The 22,446-nt window shown below is 35.6% G+C and overlaps 1 protein-coding gene across 2 annotated transcripts in view; it reads left to right on the top strand.

Annotated features, from left to right (window-relative positions):
* The window catches only part of LOC111055043 (furin-like protease 2), a 718,014-nt gene that overhangs the window by 391,080 nt on the left and 304,488 nt on the right, over nt 1–22,446 (top strand). The window contains exon 2 of one of the 2 annotated variants that reach the window (XM_039435421.1): nt 2,661–2,864. The exons of the other annotated variant lie outside the window; for it this stretch is intronic. The gene's annotated coding sequence lies outside the window, so the exon portion shown is untranslated. The remainder of the gene's footprint in view (nt 1–2,660; nt 2,865–22,446) is intronic. 2 annotated transcript variants of the gene reach the window in all.

The following is a 22,446-nucleotide window of genomic DNA, read 5'->3' as shown; positions in this document are numbered from 1 at the left end:
GTGTTAGCCTATACTAGAATTTTATTCGAGCACTGCAAAAGAAATTCAAGTCCAAGTAATGTACATAATTTTTTGTCATATTACTTATGATTATGAAGAAGAATAATTGAGAAGTAGAAAACATTACCTGCTTGTGCTGAAGCTACTACATGAATTCTATAAATAGCCTATAATAATAATGTGAAATAATAATAACCTAGTTTACAAATTTCGAATCAGAAATTTTGTGGAAGTTGACAAAACTTCCACATGAAGCGCTGAAGGTGGTTTTTTGTAGCAGTTTTGCTATTTCTATTTCGGAACATACTCGATTGTAAAGGAAACATATGGTTCCATTACAATAGAGTATGCTGTGATGAGAATCATATGTTTATTTGTTCTGCAAACAGTTGTTTACCGGCTTGATTCCATGCAAGGAAAACAGCTGAGATTGAATGACTATGACAAAAAAACTGGTTCAGTGGCTTATAGATTGTAAAACGTTTTCCAACTTTAGGTTCATAGTAACTTATTCCGAGTAGGAAGGGTATAGTTTATTATAGATTAGAAAGATAATAGCCGAGTTGACTAAGGCGTTGCACCTGGTCCCGGGTTCGAATCCCATCGAATAGGCAAGGATGTTCGATCATCTCATTTTACCTTCGCACATCCCATTACCCACGTACAATCAATAAAATAAAGTGGGCATCATAAGAAAGACTATAGTCCGTACGAAATTACTTCTGACTCTGAGGAATATGCAGTGCAGAGGAATTAACGGATATCAGCCATTTACAGTCATCAATAGAGTCATATGTAGAAGCGAAGTTACCAATTTGGCAGTCGTCTGACTGCTTTCAGACAGGAAACTTTGCATGTGTAGCATGAGAACATGAAGAGTACTATAGTCCATACAAAATTACTTCTGACTTGGGGGAATATTCACTGCAGAGGAATGGAGGAAGATCAGCCAATTTTAATAACTTATGGTGTAATAGGCAGAAGCACAGTTGCCAATTTGGCAGTCGTCTGACTGCTTTCAGACAGGAAACTTCGCATGTGTAGCATGAGCACATGAAGAGTACTATAGTCCATATGAAATTACTTCTGACTTGAAGGAATATTCAGCGCAGAGGAATGGTGGGAGATCAGCCAATTTTAATAACTTATAGAGTAATAGGCAGAAGCGCAGTTGCCAATTTGGCAGTCGTCTGACTGCTTTCAGACAGGAAACTTCGCATGTGTAGCATGAGCACATGAAGAGTACTAGAAGTTGAAGAGCATCTGTATCTGTATATTGGGAGCCTCTGTATCCCTCCCGCTGTATGCTTTCTCTGCTGAGCATTTCCCTCCCAAGACAGAAGCTATTTTGTACGGACTACATAGATTTTTTTCTTGCCGTCCTAATGAATTCTGTCAGAATAACATTACTTGGCAAACAAATTATGTCTATCTGATGACATCATGTTGGTTTGTCAAGTTTCATTCAATCTGGTGGGATTCTTAAGAACGGGAAAATGTTGCACGTCTAAAAATTGATGTGTGTGTGACTGGCTCGAGAGTACGCAATTCATACTGAAATAGTTACGATATTTTGTATCTGATAAGTATTTCTGTATTCTGTAACACTGATATGAGCACCAATATTCCATTCAATCTGTATCCTATTAATGTGGTTGAATGTACCGCCTAACTCATTGATTATAGTACTATTGTAACTCTTATAAAATATCATTTTCGTTCATGAATACCGTCAACCCAATAGATCTCAGATCATATCATTATCTCATCTTATTGAGGGTTCATTACACTTGGTTAGTTTACAAGCCAGAAATCAGCTTTGTTACTGGCAGCTCGTGAACTGGCCCAGTATCATCGACGCACTCGCTCAAAAGCTTCCTTTAATAAAGCTGTAGGAAAAGTTTACTCCTCCGGTGACTTACGGTAGGCGCACACAGATCGTCATCGGACGGACGGCACGCATCGGACGATTAGATTTGATGCATTGTTTTCAACTGGTGTTCCAGCTTATTAACTTTCTCATGTCACGGTTGAAGATTCTTGAAAAACTTTCAACTTCATTTTATTCATACAAGTTGAATGAACTTTGAATAGATGAAAAATGAATAAATAAAATATTAGACAACATCATTGGAATCGTTGATTTATTCTCTATAAGTACAGAGAATTTCAAGTTCTAGGTCAATCTTGAGGGGATTAAACGACTATATATTTGAAGCTACAGTGAATGAACTCTATCACTTCCTTACTAAACGTGACGTCACGATGGCGTTCCTCCCACCACTTTAAATCTTACACCTGTGGGTGACCAACCTTCTGTCTACTAACGTTGGGTTAACCTAAGTTCCACAACACAGTGAAATGTCACAGCAGAGAACACTGGTTTCTACATGCCAGTTACTTGGTTCCTTAGCAAGTGGGAAGTTTGATGTGTACTCGACAACTAGCGCACTTGCCGACTCTCCGGCTTTTAGCTTCTAAACTAGCCAAGTCTAACTACTAGTCTAAACTAGTCTAATAGACTAGTCTAGACTAGTCTACTAGTCTACTAGTCTAACTACTAGTCTAAATTAGCCAAGTCCCTTATTCAACTGTGGAATACCCTGTAACAAATCCTTTCAAATTTTAATTTATTTGCTAATTTTAAATTTGTTTTTCAGGTGTTGTGGGTTCAGCAACAGCATGAGAAGCTTCGCTTCAAGCGAGATTCCGGAAGTGGTCTTTCATCTTCCGGAAGTGATCTCTCATCTTCCGGAGGTGATGTTTCTAGCTTCAATGATCCATCACATCACCAGCACCATCGCGTTGCTTCCGAAATTCCAAACATTTTCCCAGACCCACTGTATAAGGAGCAATGGTATTTGGTGAGTCACAAAACATTCTCTATTCTTATTCATATTTGGCCTATCTTCTTCATAATAATTGACCGAACGTAGTAAAAAAAGTAAATTCGTATGGCTTTTGTTGGTGGGGAGTCCCTTGCGGGAAGGTCCCACAGCCTGAATATATAATTTGTGCCGTTTATGGTCCTTACGACTGTCATACTTCAGTCGGGACCGACAGTTTAACGTGCCCATCCGATAAAACGGGAGTGATCTGGTTGAAAAACTTTTGGTTGTGAGAGGGTTTGATCCTCTATGAAGGGATCTCTACGCAAGCACTCTATCCACTAGACCACGGATCACTTCAAACCGAACGTAGTGAGGTCTATGTTTCAACTCGATTTGTTTTTGTCTGTCTGTATGTAACGCGATTACGGCCAAACGCGTTGATAGAATTCGATGAGATTTGGCAGGAGTATTCCTTTTTTAACTGCGCGTCAATGTATACACGAGGTTTTTTGAAATTTTGCATTTTAAGGATAACATTTTAAAGAAAAGGGATTCCTCCATACTCTGATATCACTGTATTTATAATAATAATAATAATAATAATAATAATAATCATTTTATTTGTTTCGACAATTATTGCCATACAAATGGGTTGAGTCATTTACACATGAATATAGATAACTTTTTGTATATATAAATGTTTTTTTTACATCAATATTATAACATGATAAACCAATCATAATGCCACCAACCAAGTACAGAAGAGTAAGAATGACTAATAACAGAGATTGAAAACATGAATACCTCTATACATCTAACCTTTAATATCTTAAGGCTGGCAGTGACTGATAACTATCGTAATTATCATGCTTATCTATCGGTGGTCGACACCATATTTTCTCTCTTGATAAGTGCTTTCACAGTATACTGATATACCTGTTTGATTTTCTCATCATTAAAGTTAGATAACAGTACCATCAATTTGTCTACATTTTGAACTACATTATTTACATAAGGTAAAATATACTGCAATCTAATATTTTCATATTCCGGACAAATCAATAGAAAATGTATTAACGATTCGAAATCTAAATCACAGGCAGGGCAAATTTTCTCTCCGTCAAGCTGATATCTCTGACCGTTTATGTGTAAGAATGTACTCGTGTTTGATACTCTGTACTGTGTCATACAATGAATCATTTTAATTGGCAGATCATACGTTAGCTGTTCTCCTAGTTGATATTCGGGATTAAACAATTTATAAAAAGGAGAACTTTGTGAATTCTGAGCCAAGTATCTATCCTCATCCATTATTTTCATTACATATCTTTCAAGAATTCTCTCTCTACTATTATATAGTCCAATAGCATCAAATTCAATATCGTTCCTTAAATTTTGAAATTCCAACAAATCCATCTCTCTCTGAACAATAGATAACCAATTAGAACTGAAGTTGGTTTTCAACAGTAGGCGATAACAAATGAAAGGGTATCTGGACTCTGGCATGTTCGCAATTCTCATCAGCCAAGATAGACATCTTTTGAGGATATGAAATTTGAGCCTTGGTCTATTCGCCTCCAATCTAACACACCAACTCGGCGTCGTACGCACCAGCAAGAGCAAGTGCTTCAAAAAGAACAACTGAACAGCTTCCACAGCTTGCTCACAACCGAAACCCCACACTTCACACCCGTACAAACTCGATGGTATGATAACCATATCTAATAATTTCATTTTTCCCTCCCATTTCTCAGACCTCACCTTGGATGAAATGTTGACAGCCAATATTGATTCAATTTTACCTCTATTAATTGAGCGTTTGCACATCTCTGTATATTTACCTGAGGATTGGAATATTACTCCTAAATGATTATAATTTTTACAAATTTCTATTTTTTCCTCACCAATCACGAAATCTCTATGGCTATTGCTCAATCGACCCTTATGGAATGGCAAAACTTTGGTCTTAGCTGCATTGACCTTGAGTCCCATTTCTAAGCTGTACTGATAAAGACATTGAGCTTATTTCTCACATCAGAAATGCTATCCGCCAAGATGACTATGTCGTCTGCATATTGTAACATTAGTACATCGTTGTCTCTATCAATGTGTAATCCATGCATTCCTTTATCTCTAAAGTAAGTTTCTATTGCCGATGTGTACAGAGCGAAGAGAAGTGGGCTGGCCGGGTCACCCTGCAAAACGCCTCTTGTCAGTGGGATAGGTTCGGATTGTGAACCATGCAACCTGTTCTCGATTACCAGTGAGAAGTTCGAGTACATATATTGAAAAACGCTAACTACTCTCCTACTTAATCCGAGTTCTCTCATTTTCTGAAATAGCCTGTTATGCGGGATAGAATCGAACGCAGACTCATAATCAATAAAAATTGCATACATCTTTCTCTTTTTTACTTCCATAAAATATTTGACTACTGAGTCTAGAACGAAAATATTATCTAAGCATGACCTATTTTTCCGAAATCCCGATTGACTTTCCACCATGATCCCACTTTGATCTGCCCAAATTGCTAATCTTTCTGTTAATATTCCAGTAAAAATTTTTAGAATACAATTCGCAATAGATAAGCTTCGGAAATTCCTAGGATCTTTTTTACAGCCTTTCTTATGCAATAGGAATATTTTCAGCTTTGCCCAATTCAAAGGAATTTTCCCAGTCTCCATGATCAAGTTGAACAGGCTTACTAACAGGTGTTTTCCTTCAGGTGCCAAATATTTGAAAAATTCATAGGAAATCCCATCTAAACCTGGAGCACTCCCATTTTTCAATCTCTTCAATTTTCTTTCTAACTCAATCATTTCTATCGGTCTATCGAGAAAAGGATGCTTGACGTCGAAGAATATGCACTCAATAGTTCTTTTTTCAGGTCTGTATTTATTTTTGAAAAAAGATGTCCATTCTTCCAAAGTTATAGAATCATTATCGATTGATTTATTGCCCTTTACTAGACGAACTGCTCGCCAAAATTCTTTAGCATTTGATGAATTCTGAAATTTATTTTGTAAGTTATCGTTGAACTGCTTTTTCTTCTCTTTCATTTTATTTTTATAAATCAGTTTACTGTCCAGATATTTATTAAAACAGAGCTTCGCTCATTATTTTTATTTATTGATAAACAGAACACAATTCTCTGAAATAATCGTGTTCATATTTCACAGCTGGCTATACGTCATCTTATGAATTTCGGGGATGCGATATTTTGATTTTCCACATACTCACTCGCTCAGTCACTTTTTTACCATCCACAGCTGTTTGAGCCAAGTATGATTTATCCTTCTAATGTCGTTCAGGGAAATTTCTCAAGGATGAGACCTAGTACAATCGAATCTTTATATCATAAACCTAATATGTTCCAAATTTCGTGAAAATCGTTTGAGCCATTTTCGAGATCAGTTAAACATGTATAACCAGATATAAAAATAACCAGATGATATAGAAACAACAATATATATAAATACAGAAATTGCTCCCTTGAAATAATAGGATGTCTGGCCGTGTCTATTCTTCTATAAGTTGGGGTTTCAATATTTTTTATGGTGCTTGTCCATCAGTATCAATATTCTCACAGTTAGAAAACGAATTTGATAGGTGATTTAAAATAAAATAAAAAATTATTGAATAAACTGAATAATGTCGAAGAAATTATAATATTCTTGATTGGAAAAAATTAATTTCAAAATAGTTGAGAAATATTTTCATCAGATTATCACGAAACTGGTTAAATCATCATATGGGATACAAATTCAAACGTGAACTGAGTTTATTAACATACGTGATTTTTTGATCTAGGAGGAAACAAATAACAGTTTTAAAGATTAAATTAAGATTCAACTGTGAATTATTGTGATTCAACTGAATCAACTAGAACAGGTGACATCAGATACTTGTGGATGAGAAAACTGTGAGAGGTCTACTGTTCACAGAACAATTAGTTATTTTGAATTGGCGAGTAAACCGTGCACCGCATTGGTGCAATTAAAAACTTGACCTACTGGAATCTTGAAGAATTAGAAATAGGCATATGATTAGATATGATAATAGACATATCCCAGGTGAAGTAAGAATCTATTAAGCAAAATTTAAAATTTATCAGTCTGGTAGTTCAGAAGTGATGATGCGTGATTCGGGATTTACCTGTCCCCGTACATTAGAAAATTATTTTCATTATCATATACTAGCCGTCAAGCTCGCTTCGCTCGCCATATCCGTCTAGCCAGGGGGCTCCGCCCCCTGGGCCACCAGCTGGATCGTCCAAAAATGAGATCAGCGGGCTCGCTTCGATCGCCTGCATTTCTCATTTGAGCATGCTTCATTCATTCATGGGCCTTTGTGAGGGAAATCTTTGCATTCTTCTGGGAATTAATCTCAATTTACTGTGATGAGACAGAACATTTCTGTATGAATGTTATTATAATTTCATCTTTCGTAATAAATTTTTCATGCTTTTGTGCTCTAGAGCGAAGCTCGGTTCCCGATATTTACATATTATGAGACTTTCTGTGGGATTTGATACCTTTACCAGTCTGCCACTATGAAAATAGTTCACATTCATAAAAATAATTGTATCACGCTTTGCATGACAAATATAATACTCTTCATATATAAATGGAGATATACTCTTCATAAAAATATATACTCTTCATATATTATATACTCTTCATATATACTCTATTATAATACTAATACTCTTCTCAGAATAAACCACCTATTTCTCCATACTCGTTAAAGTTTCATTAACGACAAAATTAATTTTGAAATTAATTTGAAAATGCTCCAGCTCAATGAACTGCTCGCTTTGTGAAGTCTCTCATTAAACAACATGACTTCCATCACCTTCTTGTTTCAATATGGAACAGCATTGAATTAATTGCTTATTCGAATAAATTATCCTCATTAAATTGTTCAACAACTAGTTTCTATTTTATTTCTCATCACAGAAACCTTAAGAGATAGGGATGGAAAACTTCTTCCTCCACCTCCTGTGTAAAGTCCTTACTTTACTCCCTGGAACATAATACTAAAGTGTCACTTTTTCACTCTCGAGAGGAAAAAGACAGGAAAACTCCCTAGAGCGTAAAAGTAACTCCATTCCAATTACATGGGAAGCATCTCTATTTTGGAAACGTACATTTGAAATAGGTTGGAAGGTCCAAGCTCAGATGGGGAAGCATATAGAGTAGTCATTAAACCAACTAAATTCAATACCTCAACCAGACATTTGATCAATATATGGAATTTATGTTTGTATGCTAAAATTATGACAAAATTCATATCACTATACTAAAAAAATATATAAATATTTTTTATATTTCATGCTATTTAAAATACCAGCCAACGAATATTCTTTATTAACCAATCAAATTTGAAACGGGAACTCCATCATAGCTGTAGTTGTGGCGATCATTCTTGTTACAACTTTTGCCTACAGATAGCGCATAGCGCTGTCAGCGGAGAACTGTGATTACAAGCCAGCTCAGCTGTTTACTTTTTAGATTATGTTGTAACACATTGCTTGGTCACGTACGTTTTTAAAAGTTATTTTATTTGTAGTTTTTATAAAAATGTGGATGGAGGAAAAATTTTGTGTATATCACGAGTGAAAAATGTTTTTTCCTCCACCTACTGTCTAAAGTACTTACTTTACTCCCTGAAACATAATACTAAAGTGTCACTTTTTCGCTCTCGGTAGTAAAAAACAGAAAAACTCCCTAGGGAGGAAAAGTGACTCCATTTAAATAACATGGGAAGCATCTCTTTTTTAAAAACTTACATTATAATAGGTTACAAGGTCTAAGCTCAGATGAGAAAGCATAAAGAGGTGTCTGTCTTTGAGTCAACTGAATTCAATACCACAACCAGAAATTTGATCAACTCATGAAATATATGTTTGTATGATATTATATTCTTAATATTAGTAGACAATAAAAATTTATACAATTTTTAAAATATTTTATTCTATTCAAAATACCAGCCAACAAATATTTTTGATCTGCAATAATTCAAATCTGAACCGCGTGATCTGGAGTCAGCCATTTTTGGTAGACACCAAGCTGATATAATTGTTACAACTTTTGCCGATAGATAGCGCAATCGGCAGTGCCAATCAGACGACCGGTTTTTAGGTTTTAGATTTTAGGTTATGTTGTTAGGAAACATTGTCACCAATACGTAAGTTATTAAAATGATTTTATTTGCAGTTTCTATAAAAAAATGTAGATGGAGAAAAAATGTGTACATCACGAGTGAAAAATACTTTTTCTCCCTCTGGAAAATTGTTGCCCTCGACTTCGCCTCGGGCTTCAAACTTTTCCCAAAGGGAGATAAAGTCGTACTTTTCACTCTAGATATACAAATAACTATTTCTCCCTCAGGGAAATTGTTGCCCTCGGCTTCGCCTCGAGCTTCAAACTTTTCCCTCAGGGAGAAAAAACAGCACTTCCCAATCTGGATATACAAATAACCGTGAATATTAGAGGAGAAAAAATTGGAAATATCACACTTTTTTATATTTGAATAGATTCGTGATATTCATTTAGAGTCGGTTAAAGTTGTTCTTTCTCGAATTCAGATGACAAGTTCGGTATAATATAAGTTTTCAACTTCTCCTCAATGATGTTAGGTCAACAAAATGGTACTTAAACCATGCCAAATCTCAAGCACCGAATTGAAGAGATTATAATACAAGGGGTCCAAGTGACATATTGTTAGTTTCGAGAAAATTGAGCCTAAAGTTTACTCACATTAATCAATTATTCATTCATGAAATGAATTTAGAAATGATATTCACCTATTCCTATAACTATTCAGCATAGTTTTACCAAATCAAACGTACAGTTTCATGTCTCAAATTGCTCTCCTTCCTTAATTATCAGCTGAATAGTGATAAGAAGTATCACTTATACCCCTTGTTTACCAAACAAAACTCTATTGTCCAGCTACACATAAATCTATCAAATTTACCAGCAATTGAAAAATGATTAATGATCTCATTGCAATATTATCGATATTGATATATTATATCGCCATTTGTTTCTTAGGCTAGTTTCACACTCATTCGGTTCATTTCGTTTTCGGCAAATTCCGATAAGTGTGGAACGGTAATTAGGTTTGGATTCGGTATCGAATAGAAACCGCATAGAACCGAACGCCCACTTGACTCTAATAAATTCCATCAGGTTTCAATTCGTTGCTAGCGAGAGGCTACTTTCACACACTTTCGGTTCGGTTCGTTTCGTTTTCGGTAATTTCCGATAAGTGTGAAACGATGATTCGGTTTGAATTCGGTACCGAATAGCAACCGCATAGCACCGAACGCCCCCTCGACACGAATAGGTTTTATTATATTCGAATTCGTTGCTAGGGAAACAGGAAAAAACAAAGTCTTTTACACACGCTTGCCTTTTTTGTTTTTATTTCAACCTGATATCGTGATTATCTGTTTCAAAATTTTCCAAGTCAAAATCATATGGTCAATTCATTTCTGTTAGCTCTCAGAAACATTTTTTCTCAATGAATAGTTTGCTAAAAAAATATGAAAGATATGAATTAAAACTTGGGGAGAATTTTTATTTTTTTATTTTTCCACGATAGTACATGATTTCATCAATGGCGAGAAGAGATGAAGTTTTTAATACCAACTAGTGTCAAAACAAGGAACAAATTTTCAATTAAAAAAAATAATCACTCTGAGCTTCCAAAATTAACATAATCGAAAAGAAACTGTTCAAATAATTCACAATTTTTAATTAACTTTAAAATTTTGTTGTTCAAGAAATAACATCTTACATTTTAACACCAACTGTTATATTTAAATATACCAGCATGAACTGTGAAAATCCAAACACAGCTGTGTTTGAGAAGAAAATACCCAATTAGAACCATAAGAATTGAAACCTGACATGTATGAAAGCCTCATTCGTTTTTGGTAACGAGCCGAACCGAACCGAAAACGAACCGAACCAAATGAAACAAAAAGCGTGTGAAGCTAGCCTTAAGGTATCTTTTGCTTGGTGACATAGCTTGATCAAGGTTGAATTGAATTTGATGGATACGAGCAGCCGTTGTTCTGTAAACAAGGGATCCAAGTCACTTGGACCCCTTGTTTAATCAAATAAACAGCTGATTAAAAATGTAGTTTAATAATTTCACACCAGATGTCAGCACTGATTAGATTTACTCTTGTATACTAGATTTTTACCAGTTTCAGCTATCGATTACTGTAGCTGTGTAGCTAACTCAAAAAAATGGAAAATATCACTTGGACCTCTTGTATTCTGACCCCCTTAATTTATAGCTTGAATTATCAAATCCGATATGCAAACTTTGTGACTCAGCCTCTGTTTCCAATTTCCATGTACGTTACTCCAAAACTTGTATAAGGAGATTAATATTCAAGTAGACTGGCACAAGGCTCTCATTTCCTAAATTTATTCTGATTTCTTCGCTCCGAGAACTACGTCTTCTGAATACAACAAAGTCTAATAGTATATTTTATCAGACTGTATTGACATACAGGAAGCTTCAAAGACTGTATTGGTACGATCAAATAGAGATATCAAAGTCGAAATTTCATAACTCCCTGTCCCTGGGGTAGAAGCAGAGTGTATTCACAAAGTGACGCACTGAGCCGATATCCTGCTATACACATTCTGTTTTATTTCCATTCTTGGTGATCCTCACACTCCATTCTTCCAACTCCAATTTCTATTTCAATAAATTCTCGAATCTTTGTTGAATTCTCTTCAACTTCTTCTCCTCTCACTTTTGACAAATCGTTATTCTCCTTCCTCTCTTTTTTCAACATAGAAGCTACCCCTAATCCACAACTTTCTGCTCATGAACAACCTGCTTTCAATCCTGATCCAACCATGATCCATCTTCTCCTTTTCTCCTTTCCCTTCCGTTCATTCTCATCCTCCACATCCAACACCCTTCATTCTTTTTTCCTTCTTCTCCATCTTCATCTTCTTCTTCTTCTTTCTTCTTCTTCTCCTTCTTCTCCTTCTTCTTCTTCTTCTTCTCTTCTTCTTCTTCTTCTTTCTTCTTCTTCTTCTCCTTCTTCTCCTTCTTCTCCTTCTTCTTCTTCTTCTTCTTCTCCTTCTTCTCCTTCTTCTCCTTCTTCTCCTTCTTCTTCTTCTCTTCTTCTTCTTCTTCTTCTTCTTCTTCTTCTTCTTCTTCTTCTTCTTCTTCTTCTTCTTCTCTTCTTCTCTTCTTCTTCTCTTCTTCTTCTCTTCTTCTTCTTCTTCTTCTCTTCTTCTTCTTCTTCTTCTTCTTCTTCTTCTTCTCTTCTTCTCTTCTTCTTCTTCTTCATCTTCTCCTTCTGTGCTCTATCTCATACGATATATATCTATCTATATATATAAAAGCGAAATGTCACTCACTCACTGACTGACTCACTCACTCACTCACTCACTCGCAGAACTGAAAATCTACCGGACCAAAAACGTTCAAATTTGTATATTCAGTTGGCCCTTTAGAGGCGTACTAAGAAATCTTTTGGCGATATTTTAACTCTGAAGGTGGTTTTTAAAAATAATTCAAAGTTCGTCTTCTAGCATGTATATTCTTCTTATTCTCCTAATTATAATTGATAAAATCTGGTGTGGTACACTCACACAACTTTCCTTGCTCATTGAACTGTAAGCCTCATTCTTAGACGAGAATAATTTAGGGGAATAACATAATGACGATTGGCGGCAAAATATTTGCAACTACGATCAGACTACTTTATGTGTATATATAATTGTTTTCAGAGTACTTTTCCCTTTGTGTAAATTGTGAAATTCGATGATTTTTTCAAAAGTCGTCAAAACAGCTGTTCTACAGATGAAATATCTAGACTATGACTGTGTTCTTTTTATAAACTACTCTACCTACCTACCTCATGCACTAGGTTACAACGTCCATTTCTCAAGGATTGGGTGGACCCTCCATTGGTTTCCCAGAAACGAGTCTCATGCCAGTTGATAGAGCTGATAAATTACTATACAGGGGATGAATTTGAAAAAAATCGGTCAAGTATTTTTTAAGAAAATCGTGAAAAAATTGTTTTTTAGTAATTATCTGCCATTTTTCTCAAGAATATTACGGAGCTCCTGCGATTTTCTCAAAAATGAGACTCATGTCAGTTGATAGGGCTCATAAATAGCTATCTATGGTATAAATTTGAAGAGAACCGCTGGAGCCGTTTTCGAGAAAACTGTGAAAAACATGTTTTTTTATTCATTATCCGCCAATTTTTCTCAAGAATATTACAGAGCTCCTGGAATTTTCCCAGAAATGAGACTAATGTCAGTTGATAGGGCTTATAAATAGCTATTCATGGTATAAATTTAAAGAAAATCGTTAGAGCCGTTTTCGAGAAATGTTTTTTCAGTAATTATCCGCCATTTTTTCCGCCATCTTGAATTGAATTTTATTGAATTTCTTATTGTCAGATCCTTATGGTATAAGGACCTCAAGTTTGAAATTTCAAGTCAATCGGTTGATTAGGAATGGAGCTATCGTGTTCACAGACATACACACATACACACACACACACACACACATACACACACACAGACAAACTCCCAAAAATCATGTTTTTGGACTCAGGGGACCTTGAAACGTATAGAAATTAAGAAATTGGGGTACCTTAATTTTTTTTGGAAAGCAATACTTTCCTTACCTATGGTAATAGGGCAAGGAAAGTAAAAATGCCATATCATATGTTAATATAGAACTATAATCTAGAGAGAGTACCTCTTCGGAACAGTTATAAACTGGTAACTGAATTGATAATTTTGTCAGGTTGGCATTAAGTTGAGTTGACTTTGTAAGGTTGGCACCAATTTGAAGATTGAAATGCATTTATCGCGGAAAAATTGATTGGGCACTGCTACTCCAATCAGAGCTATTCCTGGTAATATTTACAGTGAATATAATCTTCAGATTACAGATTACAGAATCTTTATGGCGGCGGCGGGAAGAAAATTCCAATGGCCATACTGTTGGTAATATAGTTACTGTAGTAATATTATATTACTAGCAGTCAGGCTCGCTTCGTTCGCCATATCCGTTTAGCCAGACGTTCAGTCTGTACCCTCGACTGGATCATCCTAACATATGATAAAAATGGTCAAATGAAAAATGCTGGCGAGCGAAGCGAGCCTGCTGATCTCATTCTTGGACAATCCAGTCGGGGGTCCAGGGGGCGGAGCCCCATAATATTGTACGGCTAGTACGATATATATATTAATATATAATGTCGTCTGCTCAGAACCTAACCTCAAATAATATAGCCTAAATGACAATAAAGTGACAATTTTAGTGAGTATTTCATTTCTTACCATATTTTAGTTTTCAATGCCAATTTCCCAGGTCATGGACGCTCAGATGTGATGCGTCGTCACAGTAGGTAGGTACATAATACACACCTAATATGTAATATAATACATAATACAACGGTGTGATTTGAAAATGCTAGCAGAAAGTTTCAGTAGAGGGTGAACAAAAATTAATACATTCCAACTGGTGATTTTTGGAGATGAAATAATATTATATCGATGAGCACAAATAGAAAAAGAGCGTTTCAAGCGAGGAAGACTGGTAAAGAGGAACTGTGATAATGATCAATATCGATGAAAAAGTTCAGCAGTTTTGCAATTTGTGCCTGATATCGGGAAAATTTCCTTTTGATCCTCTATATGGAAATTATCGCACTTTTCATTCACGCTCATGTCAACATTGATTGTTTTTTATTTCAATTTTTTTTTAATTTTTCCGATTAAACCGTTTTTGATTAGAGATTTCATTTCCTCTTCCATCTATTTCCACCGTATATATAATAATAATAAATCATTTTATTTGTTTCGACAATTATTGCCATACAAATGAGTTGAGTCATTTACACATGAATATAGATAATTTTTGTATATATAAATATTTTTTTTTACATCAATATTATAACATGATAAACCAATCATAATGCCACCAACCAAGTACAGAAAAGTAAGAATGACTAATAACAGAGATTGAAAACATGAATACCTCTATACATCTAACCTATAATATCTTAAGGCTGGCAGTGACTGATAACTATCGTAATTATCATGCTTATCTATCGGTGGTCGACACCATATTTTCTCTCTTGATAAGTGCTTTCACAGTATACTGATATACCTGTTTGATTTTCTCATCATTAAAGTTAGATAACAGTACCATCAATTTGTCTACATTTTGAACTACATTATTTACATACGGTAAAATATACTGCAATCTAATATTTTCATATTCCGGACAAATCAATAGAAAATGTATTAACGATTCGAAATCTAAATCACAGGCAGGGCAAATTTTCTCTCCGTCAAGCTGATATCTCTGACCGTTTATGTGTAAGAATGTACTCGTGTTTGATACTCTGTACTGTGTCATACAACGAATCATTTTAATTGGCAGATCATACGTTAGCTGTTCTCCTAGTTGATATTCGGGATTAAACAATTTATAAAAAGGAGAACTTTGCGAATTCTGAGCCAAGTATCTATCCTCATCCATTATTTTCATTACATATCTTTCAAGAATTCTCTCTCTACTATTATATAGTTCAATAGCATCAAATTCAATATCGTTCCTTAAATTTTGAAACTCCAACAAATCCATCTCTCTCTGAACAATAGATAACCAATTAGAACTGAAGTTGGTTTTCAACAGTAGGCGATAACAAATGAAAGGGTATCTGGACTCTGGCATGTTCGCAATTCTTATCAGCCAAGATAGACATCTTTTGAGGATATGAAATTTGAGCCTTGGTCTATTCGCCTCCAATCTAACACACCAACTCGGCGTCGTACGCACCAGCAAGAGCAAGCGCTTCAAAAAGAACAACTGAACAGCTTCCACAGCTTGCTCACAACCGAAACCCCACACTTCACACCCGTACAAACTCGATGGTATGATAACCATATCTAATAATTTCATTTTCCCCTCCCATTTCTCAGACCTCACCTTGGATAAAATGTTGACAGCCAATATTGATTCAATTTTACCTCTATCAATTGAGCGTTTGCACATCTCTGTATATTTACCTGAGGATTGGAATATTACTCCTAAATAATTATAATTTTTACAAATTTCTATTTTTCCTCACCAATCACGAAATCTCTATGGCTATTGCTCAATCGACCCTTATGGAATGGCAAAACTTTGGTCTTAGCTGCATTGACCTTGAGTCCTATTTCTAAGCTGTACTGATAAAGACATTTGAGCTTATTTCTCACATCAGAAATGCTATCCGCCAAGATGACTATGTCGTCTGCATATTGTAACATTAGTACATCGTTGTCTCTATCAATGTGTAATCCATGCATTCCTTTATCTCTAAAGTAAGTTTCTATTGCCGATGTGTACAGAGCGAAGAGAAGTGGGCTGGCCGGGTCACCCTGCAAAACGCCTCTTGTCAGTGGGATAGGTTCGGATTGTGAACCATGCAACCTGTTCTCGATTACCAGTGAGAAGTTCGAGTACATATATTGAAAAACGCTAACTACTCTTCTACTTAATCCGAGTTCTCTCATTTTCTGAAATAGCCTGTTATGCGGGATAGAATCGAACGCAGACTCATAATCAATAAAAATTGCATACATCTTTCTCTTTTTTACTTCCATAAAATATTTGACTACTGAGTCTAGAACGAAAATATCATCTAAGCATGACCTATTTTTCCGAAATCCCGATTGACTTTCCACCATGATCCCACTTTGATCTGCCTAAATTGCTAATCTTTCTGTTAATATTCCAGTAAAAATTTTTAGAATACAATTCGCAATAGATAAGCCTCGGAAATTCCTAGGATCTTTTTTACAGCCTTTCATATGCAATAGGAATATTTTCAGCTTTGCCCAATTCAAAGGAATTTTCCCAGTCTCCATGATCAAGTTGAACAGGCTTACTAACAGGTGTTTTCCTCCAGGTGCCAAATATTTGAAAAATTCATAGGAAATCCCATCTAAACCTGGAGCACTCCCATTTCTCAATCTGTTCAGTTTTCTTTCTAACTCAATCATTTCTATCGGTCTGTCGAGAAAAGGATGCTTGACGTCGAAGAATATGCACTCAATAGTTCTTTTTTCAGGTCTGTATTTATTTTTAAAAAAAAGAAGTCCATTCTTCCAAAGTTATAGAATCATTATCGATTGATTTATTGCCCTTTACTAGACGAACTGCTCGCCAAAATTCTTTAGCATTTGATGAATTCTGAAATTTATTCTGTAAGTTATCGTTGAACTGCTTTTTCTTCTCTTTCATTTTATTTTTATAAATTAGTTTACTGTCCAGATATTTATTAAAACAATTTATATCATGTTCTCTTTTCTTAGAATTCCTATATGCCTTACGTACTTCTCTTTTCAGCCTATTACAATCTATATCGTACCAAGGTTTATTTTTGAACTTGCTTATAATTAATGACTTTTTTACCATGCCCAGATTCTCTGCCTTATTTTTTACTGTAGTCATAAAATTCTCAGCCAAACATTCTACACTTTCTTCGCTCGCATTAAATTCGATTGGGAATGTTAATTCAGGCATATATGCTTCTTTGCATGCATCACTCCAGCAATATAACGTTCGAAGTTCATTTGGCACGGTCTGCGCTTCTCTATCAGATTCAAATTCAGTGTACACAATCAGTGGAAGGTGATCTGAAGTTGATACAATTTCTGAAACTATTAAATCAGTAATATATTGAATACTTTCGAAATTGACCCAGACCAAATCTATTAAACTATTTCCATTTGAAATATGAAATGTGAATTGCCCAGGCATGTCACTCTTACATCTACCATTCAAAACATAGAATAGATTCTTTTCCATAATATTCACCAAATCCTTCGCGTTCCTTGAAATACATCTATCCTGAGAAATCCTATCTGCATAAAGATTTGAATTTGTGAATAAACTGTTATCTATAGAACATTGGTTTAGATCCCCCATTCTCAAATTAAAGTCACCCCCAATCAATACAGGGAAAGACGAAAACAATATTTCATAATATTTCAAGCATTCCTGGAATTCATTGAGACAGTGCACAAGAGAATCAGGCTTAAAGTAAACTAAACATAATATAATAATACGGCCCTTTGGATTTTCGACCTTGACAATTATAATAAACTCTCTAGCTTCAATCAGCGTTGCTTTCAAGTTTTTTTTTTTCACTAAAACTAACAAACCACCACTGGCTCTACCTCTTGAATTTGACAATTTATCTGCTGTTTGATTAAAAGCTACATATTCATTAAAGTCTCGAGCATGGAAAGAGTCAGTTAACCAAGTTTCACTCAAGCCTATCACTTCATGAGCGTTAAATAGTTCTATTTGTTCCTTATCTAAATTAAGCACGTTATTAATACCATGAGAGTTCCAAAAAATTATTTTAAAATGTTTAGAAACAAGTCCCACCTTTTCATTAGAGTGTATCACCTTACTGGGTTGTCCTCTCGCTGGGGTCTGCTATTGTGAGAGCGGCCGGCTCCCCTGTGAAGCTCGCTTGCACTGCGCGGGTGATGCTGACTTTTCGCGTTCCAGCCACGCTCTCATTGCAGTCGGTTTTTTGGAGCGAGAATTTGAAGCTTCACCCTTCAATTGAGTGTTTTTTTCAGCTGTCTGTTTCTTGTTGGATCGAAGCACCCTGGCGCTGTCATCTGAGTTGATTCTCGCCCGCGTATTGGAAGTTGGGATGTGTTCTTTTCTAGCAGGTTTATACGCTGACGCGTTCACAATCTCCTGCACTCTCTCCCTTGAACTGGCTTCAAATCCTATTTCTGATTGATATTCATCATTGACGCCTTCAGTTTGAATAGATATAATATCGGAAGATTCTTCATAAATATTTGGCTCTGATTCCTCAGTAGCTGTTGTTTCGACTGGGGTAGAACTCTCGTGTATTTCTACAATTACTTGACGTTCGTTTTCAGAATTTGCCTGGTTGTTAACACTCCCGAATTTCTTTTCCAACTCATCCAGAGTATATAAACGGCCGTTAACAAGAAGTTTATCATATTGCATAATAGCGTTCTGTCCATCTCTCCTAGCCATTGACATGAATCGCTTCAATTCTCCACGAATATGTCTTATTCTAATCGTAAAATCTTCATCCACACCTATATTAGAGTTTTTAAACTTTTGTCTTTGCGTGAAGATCTCCATCTTTTTCTTGAAATTGGCAAATTTAACAATTATCGGTCTACATTGTCCATTTCGACGGCCCGTTCTATGCGCACGTTCTATATCATACTGTTCAAGATAAACATTCAAATTTGAAGCTAATATGTCTTTTATGAGTAACTCACATTTACTGCTGTTTTCACCCTTCTCTTCCCGAATATTAGAGAACACCAAATTGTTACGCCTTGAAAAACCCTCAAGACGATCCAGACGAGAGTTCAGACGATTATTTTCCTTCATAAGATAATCACGGTCACTTTTAAGCGAAGAAACATCATTTTTCAAATCTAAAATGTTTTTATTGATATTTCTAACTGCAATTTTGATATGTGGTATATCGGAGATGATTTTCTCGAAACTTTGTAACTTAACGAACACGTCATCGATTGTCGGACCCGGGTTTGATTCAATGCCAGAAATTGCCAAAAGTAACAACACAACACATTTCGCAATAATATAACATTGTTTCCAGTTCAATAACGATTTAGAAGCTTTATTTATTTTACAATACTTAGCACGGTAAACAGCACCGAAAACTCCTATTCGAACACGAAAAAGCACACTGTCTATCATTATCACCGAGATAAGAGAGCTACCAAAAATGCGACTGCTCTGGCCGAAGGCTCTGACTCAACTCCACCGTATATATAAGAGTTTTTTAACACTTCAATTTTTTTTCACGTCATACTGCTTGTTAAGTTAATGAACACTTTCCAAATCTATATAATTATATATATATATGCGGAATGGCACTCACTCACTGACTGACTAACTCACTCACTCGCAGAACTAAAAATCTACCGGACCAAAAACGTTCAAATTTGGTAGGTAAGTTATGTCCAGTTGGCCCTTTAGAGGCGCATTAATAACGGATTTGGAAAAAAAATTCCAAAGATACGCCCAGAATCTGCGTTTTTTAGCGTTTTCTCAGCTTTATCGAAAACAAATGAACAGAAAATGTTCAAATTCACTACAGAAGCTCAGCTGGGGTGTATTAATGTTGTGTTAGAAGGAATTTGCAATAACGTCTGAATACGCCCAAAATTAGCGTTTGTGTTTTTTCTCAGATTTATCGAGAACAAATGAACAGAAATTGTTAAAATTTAGTACAGAAGCTAAGCTAGGGTGTAATAATGTTGTGTTAGGATGAATTTGCAATAACGTCATAGATACGCCTAAAATCTGCGTTTTTCCAGTGTTTTTTTGCTTTTTCTCAGATTTATCGAGAACAAATTGACAGAAAATGTTCAAATTTACTACAGAAGCTAAGCTAGGGTGTAATAATGTTGTGTTAGAAGGAATTTGCAATGACGTCAAAGATACGACCAAAATCTGCGATTTGCCAGTGTTTTTTTGCGCTTTCTCAGCTTTATCAAGAACAAATGAACAGAAAATGTTCAAATCCACTACAGAAGCTCAGCTGGGGTGTATTTATGTTGTGTTAGGAGGAATTTGCAATAACGTCAAAGATACGCCCAAAATTGACGTTTTTCCAGCGTTTTTTTGCACTTTCTCAGATTTATCGAGAACAAATGAACAGAAATTGTTCAAATTCAGTACAGAAGCTAAGCTAGGGTGTAATGATTTTGTGTTAGGAGGAATTTGAAATAACGCCAAAGATACACCCAAAATTGGTGTTTTTTTGCGTTTTCTCAGTTATTTCATCAAGTAATAGAACATTTTCAAATTTGGTACAGAGGTTCAGCTAGGATCTAAATATTTTGTGATATTTTGTGTAGGATATTTAAGGTGACTTTAATATTTCATCGAAGATACGCCCAAAATCAGCGTTTTACCAATGTTTTTCTCAGGTTTTCTGCGTTTTCTCAGTACTTCGACTTTCTGGAATGAAGCATGCCCAAATTTCGTGAAAATCGTCAGAACCGTTTTTGAGATCCATTGAACATGAATAACCATATAACCAGATAACCAGTTAACCAGTTTACCAGTTAACCAGAAATGAAAATAGAAAAATATGAACAGATTTACAGAAATTGCTCGCTTAATATAATAGGATTCCAGCAGCATTGGAAATCGTTTCATAATGTTCAAGTCAATGCATAATGTACACATTATTAACCGAGCGAAGTGAGGTCCAAGATTCAAGTCGACGGTTTGGCATTTCTCTTAATGTTTGAATGTTTGAATGTTTTGATGTTTATCCACGTGCGCATTCACGGGGAAATGCGGTAATAGATTTTCATAAAACTTGACAGGTCAAGTGTGCGTCGACGTATATACAAGGTTTTTTTGAAATTATGCATTTCAAGGATAATATAAAAGGACGAAGGAGCCTCCTTCATACGCCAATATTAGAGTAAAAATCAGACTATCCAATTTTTACTTTCCTTGCCCTATTACCATAGGTAAGGAAAGTATTGCTTTCCGAAAAAAATCAAGGAACCCCAATTTCTAAATTTCTATACGTTTCAAGGTCCCCTGAGTCCAAAAAACTGGGTTTTGGGTATTGGTCTGTATGTGTGTGTGTGTGTGTGTGTGTGTGTGTGTGTGTGTGTGTGTGTGTGTGTGTGTATGAGTGTATGTGCGTCTGTGTACACGATATCTCATCTCTAAATTAACGGAATGACTTGAAATTTGGAACCAAAGGTCCTTTCACTACAAGGATCCGACACGAACAATTTCGATCAAATGCAATTCAAGATGGCGGCTAAAATGGCGAAAATGTTGTCAAAAACAGGGTTTTTCGTGATTTTTTCGGAAACGGCTCCAACGATTTTGATCAAATTCATACTTAAAATAGTCATCGATAAGCTTCATCAACTGCCACAAGTCTCATATCTGTAAAAATTTCAGGAGCTCCGCCCCATCAATGCAGATAGATTCCCAATTATCAGGCTCCAGATACAATTGAAACAAAAACAATCAAGTGTATTCTTCTGCAATTAATGTTCAGTAACATTTTCACCTAAATTTGAAAATAAGCTTTAAATTCGAGAAAATGTGATTATTCAATTGCAAATTATTATTGATTCTATTAAATCATTCACTATGAAGAGATAGCAGACCTCATGATTGTGTGTCTCCAGCGTTATTGCCCTGTCACCAGCTGGCTCAAATCTTTGAATAGTAGACTTGAGATGCGCGGGTACACTAGCGTCAGGTGATCAATTTTCATAACGGCAAGGAAAGTTGTGTGAGTGCGCCACACCAGATTTTTCATCATAAATCAGCTGACAAGTGATTACACAGATGTGTGGAGAAGCTAGTCTAATGCTGTATTTTCATAAGGTCTATAGTTTCAATCAGGTACTTGTGGATGAGGATACTGCGTGAGGTCTACTGTCCACAGAACTACAAGTAGGTTTCCAGCAGCATTGGGAATCGTCTCATAATGTTCAAGTCAATGCATATTGTACACATTATAGAATAGTAT

The sequence above is a fragment of the Nilaparvata lugens genome, chromosome 9, assembly GCF_014356525.2.
Source record: "Nilaparvata lugens isolate BPH chromosome 9, ASM1435652v1, whole genome shotgun sequence".
NCBI lineage: Eukaryota > Metazoa > Arthropoda > Insecta > Hemiptera > Delphacidae > Nilaparvata > Nilaparvata lugens.
This window is presented reverse-complemented; position numbering and strand designations above follow the sequence as displayed.